Genomic DNA, 16,122 nt, shown 5'->3' with positions numbered 1-16,122 from the left:
TGATCCACTCAAGACACTCAAGACTTTCTGAGGTATGCACATTTTGTGAGAGTCTCTTGGGTTTCTTGACCAACATAATTGGCAAATTGGAGAGAGGTCCTAGCCAATCACCTAAGAATAATATATAAGAATATAATTAATGCTTATATTGAGAGTAAGAAATACATGCTCCTAGAGACATTTCAAATGTGGCTGCTGTGTCATGAGTACATCAGTAAGTGGCAGAGAGGCAAAAGCCCATGTCCACACTCAGTGTTCTGACCTATGAATATCTGAATGAGTAGCCTAACCTTTCCTGAAAAAAAAGTTAACATGAGACCACTACCAGTCCAGCTCTGGGGGACCTAGACAGGGAGCTAGCCTGACACCACCACCAGTCTGGCACCAGCAGTCCAGGCAGGGATCTCAGGACAGGAAGCAAGCTGGAACCTAGAGCTGCTTTGGACCACAGGCCCTGGGTGGGAGTGAGTCAGAGACAGTTAACCCACTCACTGGGGTGAGCTGTGTGAGGAGTGAGTCCAAGACAATCACCAAACTGGTAGCAGGGTTCCTGGACAGGAAGCTAGCCCAAGATGACCACTAGTCCAGCACCACACAGGCTTGGGGGTGCAGACCATGATCAAGGTGACCCCTACCAGATGACACAATGCACAAGTAGGGTATAGCACTCCTGAGACCACTCCTAAGACAACCCCAGACCCAGATACCGCAGGCACCACTAAAAGGAGCAAGTGGTAGAGAAATGAAAGAGAAAGAGAAACAGATAGATGTGTACACAAAGAAGAGAGGCAGAAGTGGAGACTCAAGGGTAATAAGGAAAAGTCAATTGTGAGTAGCTGGTGATGCCACCAAGGACCATGGTGAAGTCCTGGTCTGTGTTGCCACCATGGGTCACGTCTGAGTCCATGGAAGGCCAGGCAGATGTTGATGTCTGAGGGTTGTGCAGAACTATCCTTACTCGCTACCTGGGCATCATGGGATAGTTGGCCCTAGAGGCATGGAAGCAGGAGAGCTGACCCTGCCCTTCTGCATCCAAGTTGCAGTACTGGGGTAAGTGTCCCCCCTACACACACACATTATGGGTTGTTGTGGGTTAGCTGGCCTGAGGATTTGAGTATGGGAGAGCTGGACCTACCGCCTATCTCCCTGCAGTGGCATGTATGTCAGAAATATACTCTCCTCCCCTCACTCCTCACCACTTACAGCAAGTGGGAGACCTGGCCCTGGGGTCATTAGAGCAGGAGAGGTGCCCTTGCCCTTCAGCTAAACACTTGGGAGAGCAGACTCAGCACCTTTCCTGGGCAGCAAAGTAGAATTGGCCCTGGGTGTGGGGGTTGCTGGTGAGCCAGCCCCAAGGACATAACTGTGAGACAGCTGGCCCTGCTTCCTGTCTGCTGGGCTGTGGCACAGAAGAGAGAGAGATACCCTTCTCCCCTTCCTTGTCCCTCACCACATATGGCAGACTGGAGAGCTAACTCCAGGGTTATAAGAGTGATAGGATTGTCCACATGCCTCCCCAGCTGCAATATGTGGGAGAGCAGACCCTGTACCTAACCTGGGCAGCAAGGTAGAGCTGGCCCTAGTTACAGGGGTTTTGAATGAACTAGTCCTGAAAGCATGAGAGTGGGAGAGCAAGGTCTGACCATCTAAGACACTTCTCAGACCCAGACCCAGAGCTTTGAATTGGCCCATCACAACACCCACCCCATCGATGAACTGCTGGAGTGCACGAAGGGTCTGGTTCGACAAATCCAATACTAGAGGATCTCCATGACACAGGGCAACAATAGGGTAACCAAAAGGAGTCCCAGTGATATTCCAGTACTGATAGAATAACAGAAGCCAGAGGAATTGTATCAGACCAGCGAGTCATTAGAATGAACATTTGTGAACAAAGAAGTATGGACAAAAGAGTATATTGTGGGACATACTGTAACACACTACAGCGTCCACAACAAAGATTTTTTTTCTCTGTTGTGGAGAAAGTTGAATGGGTAGAAGGTTGGTATGAGAGGAGGGGAAGATGAGTGAGATTGGGTCCAGGATATGAAATTCACAATAAAAACAATAAAAAGTTGAAAAAGGTAAATATACTCAGGTAGGGTAGGTGTTTATTATCATCTTCATTATGCTTATAGGTTATATACCAATATGCTAGCATTTCTTAGAGCTTAGGGGGATTTTGTTAAGCAAATGACTGAAATTGTTCAGATTCCATAACCTGAGAATCAAAAAGAGAATTGCATCAAAATTATGCATTGCCTTGGACAGCAATTTCATGCAGGGGCTGAATCAACGAGAAATATTCATCTTCTTCATGTGCTGAGTGGTTTTATACGCAAAGAGCAGAATAATATGATCATGGGGTGATGCTAGCTTCAATAATTCTTACAGGAAACAAAGGCCCAGGCCATTACTGATGTGTCTACACCAATAGGACTCATATCTGAGCTGAATTAATTATACCAGGATTGCTCATTCCCACCATTCCTCTGTTTTTTCAGGCAACTCGGTGACTGTAGAGCTGTCGGTAAAGTCGTCAGTTGTGTGGTTTGGCATGAGTAAACAGTGCTGAGTTTCAGTTCTCAACAGAAGAGAAGTCAGTAAATGAAGGCAAGCCCTGGCAGGGTGAAGCATGCCAGAATCCTCTAGTTCTGCTTGGCACTGTTTTTCTTTTTGTTTGTTTGGTTTGGTTTGGTTTTTTGTTTGTTTGTTTTTGGGTAGAAATAACAATGGGGTAGGAGTTTAGTCAAACTGTTTGGTTGGCTTGCAAACATCAGTTTGAACACCTGAGAACACTGGCCTGTGATGTATTTATTTTTATTTCTATTACTGTTAGGTGAAACTTAGTTTTTAAATAGTGTAGATTGAAATGGTTGGGACTGGAAGTATTGTAGAACTTAGATTTTTCTTTTTGTTTCTGGAATCTTTTAAGTTCATAATGAAATATTTTGGTGATGGGATCCAAGTTTAAGCTCAATATTTATTTTTGTTTCATGTATGATTGTACATGTATCCTAAATTTAATTTCACACAATATTGTTTATACTTTTATGAATGAAAATAAGGTGTGTGTGTAGACTGAACCACCTTTAACTCATATGTGTGAACTGAGACACCTTTAAGTGAGAGAAATAGTAGGCCCACACATCATCAGAATTTCCACTTGCATGTTGCATTGTCACTTAAAAGGTTTAGGGCTTAATTTTTTCTCATTCCAAATTCTCGTTTCCTGCATTTTTACTACATAGTTGATAGCCATGTAATACAAAAAGAAGCTTTTTTGATGAGGGATGATATGTGCTAATCTATAGGTACAAGGAAAAGTCATTATGAGTTGGTTTAGTATATTGTCTGTTTAGCAGAGTAATAGAACTACCTTCTCCCCTAGAGCCTAGACCTGTCTAGCCATAGGTCTGTGGCCACAGTAATGGTTCCATGTGCGCCTTTCAACTTTTGAAGCAGGATCTAAATCCAATCAGAAAGAGGTTGGTTATTCCCATGACATCATTCCACTATGGCACTAGTGTGCATGTCTTTCCAGGATGGTCATTATTGTAGCCCATATTATTTATAGCTGGGTGAGACTAAAGAGTACTTTCCTCCTCTGGAAGCTTGCCTATCTCCTTCTAACACTATGAAAGATAACCAGTAGGGATGAAGCTTCCAAATGAGTACCAGCTTGATTTCCCCATGTGATGACTTAAGTATGTGGTGTCTTCAACCACAGTGGCTTAGCATCACGTTCAGTATGGTAGCCAAGATCATTGAGAGTATCCTGTAATTTGTGGTGCCAATGAGACCTCACCGGCCAACAACTCCATGAGGTATCCCACTCCTGGTTCTGGGCTTTTTATTTGTTAGCCCCTACTAGAAACCACAGGTCAATGGATTTAGTGGCTTTGTTGAGCAGTCTGGAAGAAATTTTGTTATTTCTTCTGCTGAAGCAGAAGTTTCAGGACATCCTGCAATCATAGTGAGAACTTGTCTCAAAAACATGGTTTCTTCTGAGTGTTAGGGGAGTTCGAATATCAGATCTTTTGGAGTAGGTGTCAAAGCTATACATAGCTATATGAATTTAAATTACATACAAAGATTCCTGTGAATTTCTATGTGCCATATGAACTGAGCAATTCTGTGAGGCTGACTCCTCCCCAAATTACCTACCCTTTGTGCTCTGTTCTGATGGTTCACCTGACCAATAGCCCTTGACAAATACTATTTTCAATTCTTCTCTTTGTTCATTCTTCTGAGAATGTCATGTAAGTGGGTTTTTATTGTTTACAACCTTTTGAGGTTGGTTCCTGTACTCAACAGTTCTCTAGGATTCACCCAAGTCTCTTATATGAGCTGTCTTCTGGGAAGGATTTACTGAAGTTCTTTCTTCTAGTATTCCAGAATGTGACTTTAGCTGAAAAGCAGGTCCCTGTAGCTGTAATCACCCAGGCTCATATGAGAGATCAGGAAGCCTTCGTGTCTGACATCTTCATAAAGACAAAGAGTCACAGAGAAGAATGCTGTGTGAAGACAAAGAACACAGGAGGGATGGGGGGCAGAGACTGCCTGCAGATGGAAGCAATGATTGAGATGATGGTGCCACAAGCCAAGAACTCTTGGGCCACCAGTGCCAGGAAGAAGCAGAGAGAGAGATTCCAGTCCAGCACACCACAGGGCACTAGGTCCTGCTGACATCTTGATTTATACTTCTAGCCTCCAGAACTGTGAGATAAATAAATTGTTGTCATTTGAAGTCACTCAATTTGTAGCACTTTTAAATAGCAGCCCTGGGAGCCTAATATAAACACTAACATGGACATTTTACTTTTTGAATATCTAAAAATTTCTCAAAATTTATACCAACAGGGTTAGTTACAAAAGCCTGGCCCTATCAAACAAAGAAGAAATATAGTGGAAAGACATTAATAATTAAAGAATGCTGAATCAAATCAGCAGAAAAGATGTGTACCCAGCCAACTCTGGGAACTGTGTGGAATAACTAGCCAGGCTGCGAACAGGGGTAAGATACTACCTTCCCCCATTATTAATAAACTCAAGCAAATCTGTGTGTATCTGTTATTTACAATTCCAGGATTTCTTATGCATGTTTTCTATTTTTTAAACACATTATTCTTTATCCTCTTTTCAAAGCCTTTGAAGTGTAAAATAAGTTTACTTACAAGGCTACCTATGTTTAAATTGATCGTGGAACTGTCTTTACAGTATCTTGTCAGACAGATATTTTAAATCATACACTGTCAAATAAGCCAGTGTCTCTCTTGAAATATTTTGCCTGATTGAGATTTCATATTGTTTCATGCTTCATATTACCCCAACATTATAAAACTATTATCATGTATTATTCTCTAATTGCTTTGAATTTTTAATACCAATTTATCTGAAGTCTAATTTTGTGTGCAACAGGAAAAATGATGGTGTAGAGTTTTACAAATTTGTGTCTGGTTACTCCAACCCTGGTCTTTGTTACATCTGTTGAACCAGGCTTCTTTGGTTTTCATTTCTGGCTTCCTTACAGTTGTGGCTCTGATTCTAGATGGTTGTGTTTCATCTTCCCAGTCTATTTCTTTCTTTTTACTTCAACCACACACTTGTTTCTCCAGCTTCTTTATCAGGATGTAGATATGTAAACTCCTTGGTTAAATTCATTTCCAGTGAATTTTAAAGAGTTTGTGTTTGCAAAAGAAGTTGTCTTCCTTATTTCATGTCTCCTAAATACAGAAACAAAACTGACTTTTGTGTGTATTTTATATACCATGGCTACACTGAAGTTGCTTATTGATCTTAACAGAAATTTGGTGGAATCCTAAGTGTTTTCTATATATAAGATAATATTCTCTGCAAACAGAGAAAATTCAATTTCTTCTTTTTCCATTTTGGATGCAGTTTGCTTTTTTTCATTTTCTTGCTTAGCTTCTCTGGAGATGATATTGAGTATTATACTGAACAGAAATGTCAATAATAAGAATACTGGTTTTATCCCTAATCTTAACGGGAAGTGTTTTATGTATTTCTTATGTGAGTTTGTTTGTGTTAACTCTGAGTTTGCCATAGTGGCACCTAGCTATTCTTAGCACACTAACAAGTCTTAGTTTTGTAGTTACTTTCTTCTGTTGTCTTCTTTGATAAGGTCACTTGTGGCTGAATTCACTGTGTCTTCTCTATCTTCAGTGTTACTGCTACTATTTTATCTACACATGAGGCTCACATGCGACACCCTACAGTCTACTTTGAATCACTAACAGGTTCAGTGCAATCGCACATAGAAATTCTAAACTTAACCTTCTTTCCTTTCAATATTTTAGATTAATGTGCTATACTTATATTTTTTTTACTATGTATTCATTAACAGGCTATACCCATAGTTATTCTAAATATTTCTGTCTTTTAATATTTATACTAAACTTGAATGCGGTTACCAACTCCTATTACAGTAGTATCTTAATCTGGCCAAGGTTTTTGCTCCATGGGAATATTGTATGTTCAGAAGGCTGAATGTTCTCAGCATTCTTTCTTTTCATCCAAGGTCTGCCATCTGCATTCCTTTGCAGACACATCTAATGATGGCTAGAGTCCTTCAGTTTCTGTTTATCTAGTAAATTGTTTGACTTTCCTTCATTTTTTAATGACAAGCTTTTCAGTTATTAGATGGCAGTTCATTTCAGTAGCTGTGGCTATAGGTTAGAGATGTTCTTCTGAGCCTTGGGGTTGTGCTTTCATTCTCTCTCATTTCTGCTTGTGAATGCGTGTGCATGTGCATGTGCGTGAGTGTGTGTGTGTTTGAGGGTTGATGTACATGCCCATGCTTGCATAAAAATGACCCCAGCAGCTGATGTTGGGTCTCTTCCTCTGTCATTCACCTTATTTTTTTTCTCAGAGATTCTGGCACTTTATATAAAGGATCATAATTCAACTCTTCATACTAGCACAGTACGTGCTTTAGCCACTGAGCCTTCTCACAACGACTTTTTATTTTGTAAATTCCAGTAATAGTTGGGTACATTTTTCTTTTCTTTTTTATTTTTTTTGGTAGCCATTTTGTCATTTATTTATGCTAAAATTAATTCCATTTTAACACCTTTGTTTCTACAAGCATGTCTTAAAAAAGCACTTAAATGCATATTTTTGTCTAAAATATGAAGTGTTGATTTTTAAAATTTTTTATTAGGTATTTTCCTCATTTACATTTCCAATGCTATCCCAAAAGTCCCCCATACCCTCCTGCCCCCACTCCCCTACCCACCCACTCCCACTTTTTGGCCCTGGCATTCCCCTGTACTGGGGCATATAAAGTTTGCAAGTCCAATGGGCCTCTCTTTCCAGTGATGGCCATTTTTCTTATCCACACACTCAGATATGGACAATGTTGCTTTGCTGTTTTAGTTATTGTAGATAATGTTACTTTTAATGTAGACAACCAAAGATGTCTTCAAGAGCCCATTTTAAACTATTGTGAGCATATATTCGGTAATGACATTTCTGGATTATGTAGTAGAATTTTTATTTTGTTTGTATTTATTTTTGGCTTTTAGTAACTATTCTTTCTTGAGTTGTAGGAGATATATGAAGTCTAACATTTGTAAAATGCTGTTCTATAATATATTTGAGAAAATGAATAATTGTTTCTTAATCTGTCTTTTAGTAAATGCCACTAACATCTCTAAAAGTTGTGAGCCCTCACATCCATTGCCTTGTAGCATGTCTTGTTGTTGAACAGCACACCAGAAGTTATTGTGTGATATAAACAGCCCTTCAGTGTGAGGTGCTTATGTTAAGCTGACTCTTGGGAGGGTTGTGATTCCCTTTAATTTTGGTGCCAGAAACTTTGTATATTCTCATTTTTTTATTCCTCTGTGCATTTCAGACTTCTGTGAATACCCCCTGCCCCATGTGGGGTAGTTCCTTTGGTCATCATGACTGGAGTGAGGTTGTGGCATCCAAGGCTAAGGAGGATTGCAGCTACTGTGATGCTCAGAACTGCTTCTCTTCCTTTAGGCTGGAAGGTAGCAGGGGAGGGGCAGGAGCTGGAGTTTAGGCTGCCTTCCCCCAGCTGAGACAAAGTGAAGTCTTTCTTCTAGAGGATGGTCTTTCCTACTGAGGGTTCACTGGTCTTTTCTGGGCTTAGTCTGCAGTAGGCAGCTCTTCTCCCCAATACTTAGATCTTCAAGAGGTCTAACTCTGCTCTTTACAGAGACACCGTGCAGGGATTTCTAGAGATGAAATTTATGAAAGGGCAGGGTACCCTGCAGTATAACAGAAAATATGTATTCAGGCATGGGGTTGGAGTTCAGTGGCATCCAGCATGCACACAGCCCCAGGTTTCCTGCATGGCACTGAAAATGTATTAAAAAGAAAGTAAGGAAATAAAAATATATCAAGTCTTTGTTCTTGTCTCCTGGCATAGAGTTTTAAATGCTCTTGGAATTTACAATCTTTTGTGTGCTCCTGAGATGACCCCTGAAGACAGGTCATTAGCAAGACCAAGCTTAGTTTGCAGCCATGACTTTTGGCTCCAGCCACTACCTCAGGAGAGGAGAAAGGCTGGACAGGAGGTCAAGTCACCAGTGCAGCTAATTAGTCAATTCTGCTTACATGGAGAAACATCTATAGGAAACCTCTGAAGAACCATGGAGTTTTGGCCTGGTGACCATAATGTACCAGATATGTGTAGTGTGCAGAGAAGGCATGGGACTTCCCATCCTCTATCTTGCCCCACGGCCAATTCTCCCTCTTAGTTGCTGTTCAGCTTTGTAAGAAAAACAGTGATCGCAGACTGCTGTCATGGTGCTGAGAACCATTCTAGTAAAATTACTCAAATCCTTGAACCTGTGTGGGCTGAGTAGTTGGTGTCAGAATGGAGTAGAATTCTGAATATCTAATTAATATCAAACCCTCTATGAGAGGGACCCCTGGGCATCCCAACCTCACACAACCCTGGTCAGCCCCAGAGGCTCATCAGGATTATCAGCTAAGTGTTCTCACAATGGGGTCTTGAGGGTGCTTCTCCAGGCAGCTCTTGACTCTAACCCACCGTGACACATGCATCCTCAGATTTCAAAGCAATGGAGTTGCCTTGTGACTTTAGTTCTACCATGGATCCAAGAAAACCTTCAGTTTGCTAGACACTTCCTTGTTGTAAGGATGGGAATAAGGAGCTCGAGGATTTCTACTGGCATCATTTACACCAGCCCTGAGTGGTCGTGGTTCAGTGATATAGCCTCTCAGAACCTTTGGATAGGATTGTTTCCTGTCCATTTGTGGAGCCAGGCTATGGCTTTTCTGTGACCTATGATATTTGTTTGGCTTTTCTACCGAGATAGATGGACTGAGCTGAAAAACTTTCTACCATTTTAGTTTCAGGGCTTTCTGTTGTATGCAGAAGACAGCCAAGGCTGTCTTTGCAAATGGTAAGCTTGGGTCCTATTCATTTATTAATGTTTTCATAAGCTATAGCTATAATCATGAAACAAATACACACATGGGTTGCATACTCAGGTATACACATATATGATTCTGCTTCAAGGGGATCATAACATGAAAGAATTTTTTCATCACTAACTTCCCAGTAATCTTTTGTTTCTTTTTTATTGATTGAAAATTTTATATAGGCATATAATTTATTATGATTATGTTCACTTCCCATCCCCTCCCTCCAAATTTTATCACTCATCAACCATTCCCTCCCATTTTTACACATTCTCTTATTATTTTTTTTAACTCATTGGGTCTACTGAGTGCAGTCTGTATGTACATGGGAATATGGCCATCTAATGAAACATATATATTCTTTCTGGGGCCACATCACTGAAGAAAAATTAGTCTGTTTTTCTCAGCAACTGCTATTTGACAATAGCTGCTTATCTAGAGGTTGGCCTTCCTAACCACCTTTCTTTCAGTGTAGCTGGTTTGGTTTTATTCAGATCTTGTGTATGCTGTCATAGCGGATGCCAGTTCATATCTACAGTTGACCTGCTTGTGTCTGAATATGATAACTTGTTTTAGTCCTCTATCCCACTGGCTCATGCAGTCTTTCTACCCCTCTTCCTTGATGATCCCTAAGCCTTGGAAGGAGGGTTGTGATATATATGTACCATTGAGGATTGAGAACTTCACAAGCTCTTATTTTTCTGCAAGTTGACCAGTTGTGTATCTCTATCTTAATCACCACATATATCACAAAACAGATTCTCAGATAATATTTGAGAGATGCACTTATCTGTGGTACAGGATACATCATCAGGAGTGATTTAATACTGTCTACTTAGCAGAATAATAATGCTTTCCCCCTACAGCTTGTGACCTATGTAGCCTTCAGATTTTGGCCATGTTAATAATTGCAGGCATTATGGAGTGAACTTTAAATTCAAAGAGAAAGTGGTTAGTTACTCCTATAACATCTGTACCACTCTTGTATTGATGGCATATGTTTCCAGTTATTATTATAGTTTGCAAGGTCCACATCCAGATAAAGTTGATGGGTACTTTTTACCCATGGTAGCATACATAGAGCCTTCTATGCATAAAAACTGGGCTGTAGGGATGAAGTTTCTAGGTTAGAACCTGTTTGCTTTCACTCTTTTAGCTAAATGCCTTCCCTACATTCCCTCTCAACTCATACCCAGTCCTTATTATATAATCTGAACCATATTGTATACTATTGTATGTATGTTGTATGCTGTATACAGCATTGGATGTAACTTTCTGTAGCCTCTCTGTGTTTATGATACCATATAGACACAGATACATAGAGAAGGATTTATTTTGATTGTTGTTTGCAGACCATTTGACGTTTGCTCCCCAGCTCCTCTTGCCTGTTTCACTACCCACTCATTCTGGAAGCTGCGGCAGATCAGCTGCTGACAACTGGCATCTGCATGACAATATAGCTGTTATGGCTGGGCATTTTCTTCATTTTTCCTTCCCCAAGTCATTCTGCATTAATAACCTGAACTCATATCCTTTGGCACCAGCACTTTTATTTCTATTTGATAGACTCCCAGGAGTGGGATTTCTGAGTTGAAAGGTATATGTGTTTTTAATTTTGGTAGCTATTTCCAAAATGCTTTCACTGGCACCTTGTCTTCAGTGTACATACATATTGACAGCATTTCTGATTCCTTCCACTCAAATTTTCTACCTCTTCTTGAGTCAGCTTCAGAAAATTATATTTTCTTAAGAACTCATTTATTTTGCATGGATTTTCCAACTTTGTGGTATAAATTTTATATAAGAGTTTCCATTTTTAAAATTCTCCCTTATATTTGTAAAGCTTTGAACATCATACATGTGTCTTCTCTGAGTATGTTGGGATTCTTTGAGTATAACTCCAAATTCTTTAACTCAAGAATGCCCAAGAAACCTGTGGCATTTTGTCTTGTCTATTTTGAAAGTAATAATTAATTAATTTTTGTGAATATGTGCACATGGTGCTGTAGATGGTGGAGGAGGTGGTGGCGATGCGATGTGTGTGTGTGTGTGTGTGTGTGTGTGTGTGTGTGTGTGTGTGTACAGGCACTGGTATGCCATTTCTCATGACTATCAGGATTAGAGGATAACTTCTGGGAGTGGTTCTCTTTTTCTACCTTGAGTTGAGGTATTTCTGCTCTGTATTCCAAGCTAGCTGGCACATGAATTTCCAAGAAGTTCTCCCATCTCAGCACAGGAGTGCTGAGATTACAGATATGCACTGCTGACTTTATCTGTGGGTTCGAGGTCTTGCATGTGGGTAAACAGGCTTGGGCATGTACTGTCTGCTTACTCCCATGGCCCAGCCCTGGGAAATTGGTTCTAAATATTCTTTTGTCATTTGTTTGAATTTTGGAGGAGAAAAAAAATCAGTCTCTTATTCTAAAAATCACACATTCACACATCGATCCAACCTTATATGTATTCATTACTAATGAACTAGCTATTTTAAGAAATGATATGTTTTACTAGATTGAACATGCACATGAAATAAACTTGTAAGAAAATCTAGGAAGGGGACAGTGATAGAATGGAATGAGAGCATGGTCTTTATATGACCTCCTTTGATTCTGCTTTACAAGGGAGCTATATAATGATGCCTATTTTACAGGGAAGAAAACAGAGGCAAAGAAAGCCAAAAAGTCGCTAACTATAGGATTTTTTTTTCTGAGAGAAAGTGAGTTAAGTATTATCATCTAGTCATTTGAAGAAGCCCGAAGAGGGGCTGGAATGGTGCCTGGGTTGTTTACTGTTCCTGATAAGAGTATGCATACAGGACTAGTCATTGTTGCAATCATTTTTTTGTGCATTTAAAACATTTTAAATTTAATTTAGTTTTATGTGTATTTGCCTATGCTTATTTCTGAACACCATACCATGAAGTGCCCATGGAAGCCAGAAGAGGGCATCAGACACCTTTGGGACTGGAGTAACAGATGGTTCTGTGTTACCGCATGGGTACTGAGAATCTAACCTTGGTCCTCTGGAAGAGAAGCCAATGCTCTTAACCAATGAGCAATCTCTTAAGCCCCCTTTGGTGAATTTTTTAAGTTAAAGTCTTACTTCACACAGACAAAGTTTATATGGATACCACAACAATGAAAGCTACAAACAGATGACAAGACCAGGCCCTTACTTCAGGTATGAGCTCACAGCTGCAGCACAGGAGCATGAGGCTAGGTCAGGAGGATTGTTATTTTGAGACCTCAGACCCTCCCTCAGCAACTCACCTACCACCAACAGAAAACTCAAAATATAAATCCTGGGCATATCCTAGTGGCTGGAGTTTTATTATACATAAACAGAGAAAGAAATTATGAAAAATATCACATTAACAATAGCTCAAACAAACAAAGAGTACCTAGGAATAAACCTCTCCAAAGAAATGAAAGACCTCTATAAGGAAAACTCTAAGACATTGAAAAAGGAAGTTGGGGGTAAACAGACATATTATAGGACCAAAGATTTTCCACGTTCCTGGGTTGGCAGAACTATTATCAAGAAATTAATGATACTACCCAAACTATTCTACACATTTAATGTGAAACTCATTGAATTTTCAATAATATATTTTACATGTCTAGAAACACAGACTAAAAATTCATTTGGGATCATAAAAGACCAGAGGTAGCTAAATGATGCTAAGAAGCAAGAGCACAGCTGGAGGTATCAGAACCCTAGATCTCAACTTACACTACATAGCTATAGTGATAAAGACAGCCTGTCACTGTCATAGCCAGTTAGGCCAATGAAGCAGAAGAGAGGGCCTGCAAATAAACAGACAAACTATGCTCATATAATTTTTGACGAGTGTAGAAAAGTCACATAGTTAAAAAAAAGATAGCTATTTAACCAATGGTGCTGGCAAAGTGGGTATCCAGCTGCAGAATGAAGCTAGATGCATATCTTTTAATTCAAACAACAGCAGCAACAACAACAAATCAAATACTGCAATTAAAAACCTGAAACACATAAACTATTAGAAGGAAGCACATGGAATACCTTTCAAGACCTTGGGGTAGGCAAGAACTCTCTTAACAGAGCATCTCTAGCACAGGGACCAGTCCTGGGAATTGATATGTGGGACTGTGTGAAAAGGAAAGGTTTGTGCACAGGAAAAGAAACATAATCAACAGAGCAGAGAGACAGCCCACATGAGCTGCAGAGAATTTTTATCAGCTGCACCTCAGACTTGCTGGTACCCAGATCTTACAAGACTCCAAGGAAATGAGATTGTCAGTCAACAAATGGGCTAATGAAGTAAACTGTGCTCAAAGGCAGAAGCACAGATTGTTAATAGCTAATTTTTTTTTTAAAGTTTACTATCCCCAGTCATGGGAATTAGCGTGGAGTGTCCTCAGAGAATTAGAAAACAAAACTCTCATTTGACTCAGCCACTCTGCTCCTGAGCACACACCCTAGGAGCCCCTTACCCGAACCACAATGTTATTTCCTCACTCCTGCTTCTCTGTTTATGCAAGGAAATGGACCAGCCTAGATGCCTATCCACAAATGAATGGATAATACAAATGTGGTACACATACAGAACAAAGTATTATCCAGCTGTAAAGAAAAAAGAAATCATGAAATGTGCAGGGAATGAATGGACTTGGAAGTACAATATTAAGTGAAGTGACCTAAATGAAGACAAAGCCTGCATGTCTTCCCTCACATGAGAACTCCTAGCCTATGGTGTATATAATGTGTAACACAATGTATACATAATTATATCATATACATATATAATACGGGCATATAGACATAATATAGGCATATATATACTGTAATGTATTCAGGCATACACATATACACACATGTATAATATAAGGCTGTTAGTGTAGGTGTAGTTTATATTTAGGAAGGAAACCAAGGGAGGATAATATCTGAAAGTGAAGAGCAGAATGCAAGGAAATGAATGTATGTGCTACTAAAGAAGGCATAAAGCTATTTTTCTAGTTTCTACTCCATTATGATGGTTTTATTTCTTGTGGCAGCAAATGAATAAAAACGTAATTGATGGTGGATTTATAAAGCCCTAAGCACAGCTCCATGGCTTCAGAGTTGACGTCTTGTCTGCATAGGGTTTCACTAAGGTCCAAAGAGTTTGGGGTGGGCAAGTGTGTCATTGGGGACTTTCTTTTAACCAGCTGTGTGATGTTTTTACTTTGGACTTAATTAGAATAAAATGATTTAATTTTTTAAAAAATGGATCCATTGGATCGGGTGGCAGCATAAGGGAATTGACCAAAACAATGGAATAAGTAGATTCTAAGCAGGGGACACACAAGTAGCCCACCAGGAACTCTTCTTCTTGTCTTCAGTGCAGCTCTGGTCACCAGGCCATGGCTTTTCTGTGCTGGTGTACACTACCAAAAATGGATGCCATCAGCTCTGCTCAAATCAACAGGTCACAAGGGTCATCTAAGCAACGTATCAGTTACATTACACACTCCCAGTGAGACAGACTGGGAATGTAGGTTTTTCCTTATATTGTTTGCTTGTTTTTCTAATTTTTAATGCAGTTTAGTTTCACAGAAAAATTTAGGGAGAGGTTCAGAGATATCCCATATTCTCCCTCTCGTAGTTAGGATTTTCATTGCTGTGAAGAGTTATTATGACAAAGGCAACTCCTATAAAGGCAAACATAAGACCTAGCTTATGGTTTCAGAGGTTTAGTCCATTACCATCATGGCTGGAAGCATGGCATTGTGCACGCAGACATGGTGGTGGAGGAGCTTAGAGTTCTACATCTTGCTCTTAAGGCAGCCAGGAAGAGACTGGAATTTCACACTGGGCACAGCTTGAGCATAGGAAACCTCAAAGCCCACTCCCCCAGTGACACTTTCTCCAACAAAACCACACCTAAGAAGGCCAAACCTTTTGATCGTGCACTTCCTGTAGGCCAAGCATTCAAACACGAGTCTATGTGCACCAAACCTATTTAAAGCACCACACTTCCAATCCCATGTTTTGATGAAAACATCCCCCAACATCAGCATCACCCACCAGGTTGGTACATTGTTCACTGATGAACCTACAATAGCACATTGCAGTCATCCAAATATCCATAGTTTGTATTGGGGTTCCCTCCTGTTATAGAACATTTTGAGTTTGAGCACATACATATCGGAATAGCTCTTGTACTACAGTAACATCCAGAGCCTTAAAATGTTCAAATTTCCACCCTCCCTATTCCTTCACCTTTGACAATGGCAGGATTTTTATTGTCTAAATCTCCTGTTTTTCCACACTGTTGTGCAGTTGGAATGGCTTAGTGTGGTGCCTTTTCAGTTGGCTTCTTTTATGTGGAATATGCATTTCATTCCACCATGTTTTCTATGGCCTGGCATCTCACTTCTTTTACCTGGACTGGGTGCACACTCAAGAAAACTGATTTGGGATCCTATTTCTGCACTTGTGGAGTGACTTTAAACTTTCATCTGGCTTTCTCAACTGAGTAATAGTCTATTACCTAGGTATAGTAATATTCCATCCCCAAGCTGTGTTTATCTTATAACAGGTAGGCATCCTGATTTCTTCTACATTTTGTAGATTCAGAATAAAATCAGTTGTAAACATTATAGTGCTGACCTTTGTATGGGTTTAAATTGTGCATGTACTTAGGTAAATATTGATGAACAT

General features: G+C 39.9%; 1 protein-coding gene and 1 non-coding gene across 2 annotated transcripts in view; both read left to right on the top strand.

The window, feature by feature from the left end:
- Hs3st4 (heparan sulfate-glucosamine 3-sulfotransferase 4) overlaps positions 1-16,122 on the top strand; it is a 417,745-nt gene that overhangs the window by 163,884 nt on the left and 237,739 nt on the right. The gene's annotated exons all lie outside the window — the stretch shown is intronic.
- Positions 165-293, top strand: LOC115031658 (small nucleolar RNA SNORA17). The gene has a single exon (XR_003837326.1). It is a non-coding gene; the product is annotated as a small nucleolar RNA SNORA17 (small nucleolar RNA).

Source organism: Mus caroli, unplaced genomic scaffold, assembly GCF_978045245.1.
Source record: "Mus caroli unplaced genomic scaffold, Mus_caroli_1 scaffold_8, whole genome shotgun sequence".
Classification (NCBI taxonomy): Eukaryota; Metazoa; Chordata; class Mammalia; order Rodentia; family Muridae; genus Mus; species Mus caroli.
Note: the sequence above shows the minus strand (reverse complement) of the source record. Positions and strands in the feature narration are given on the sequence as shown.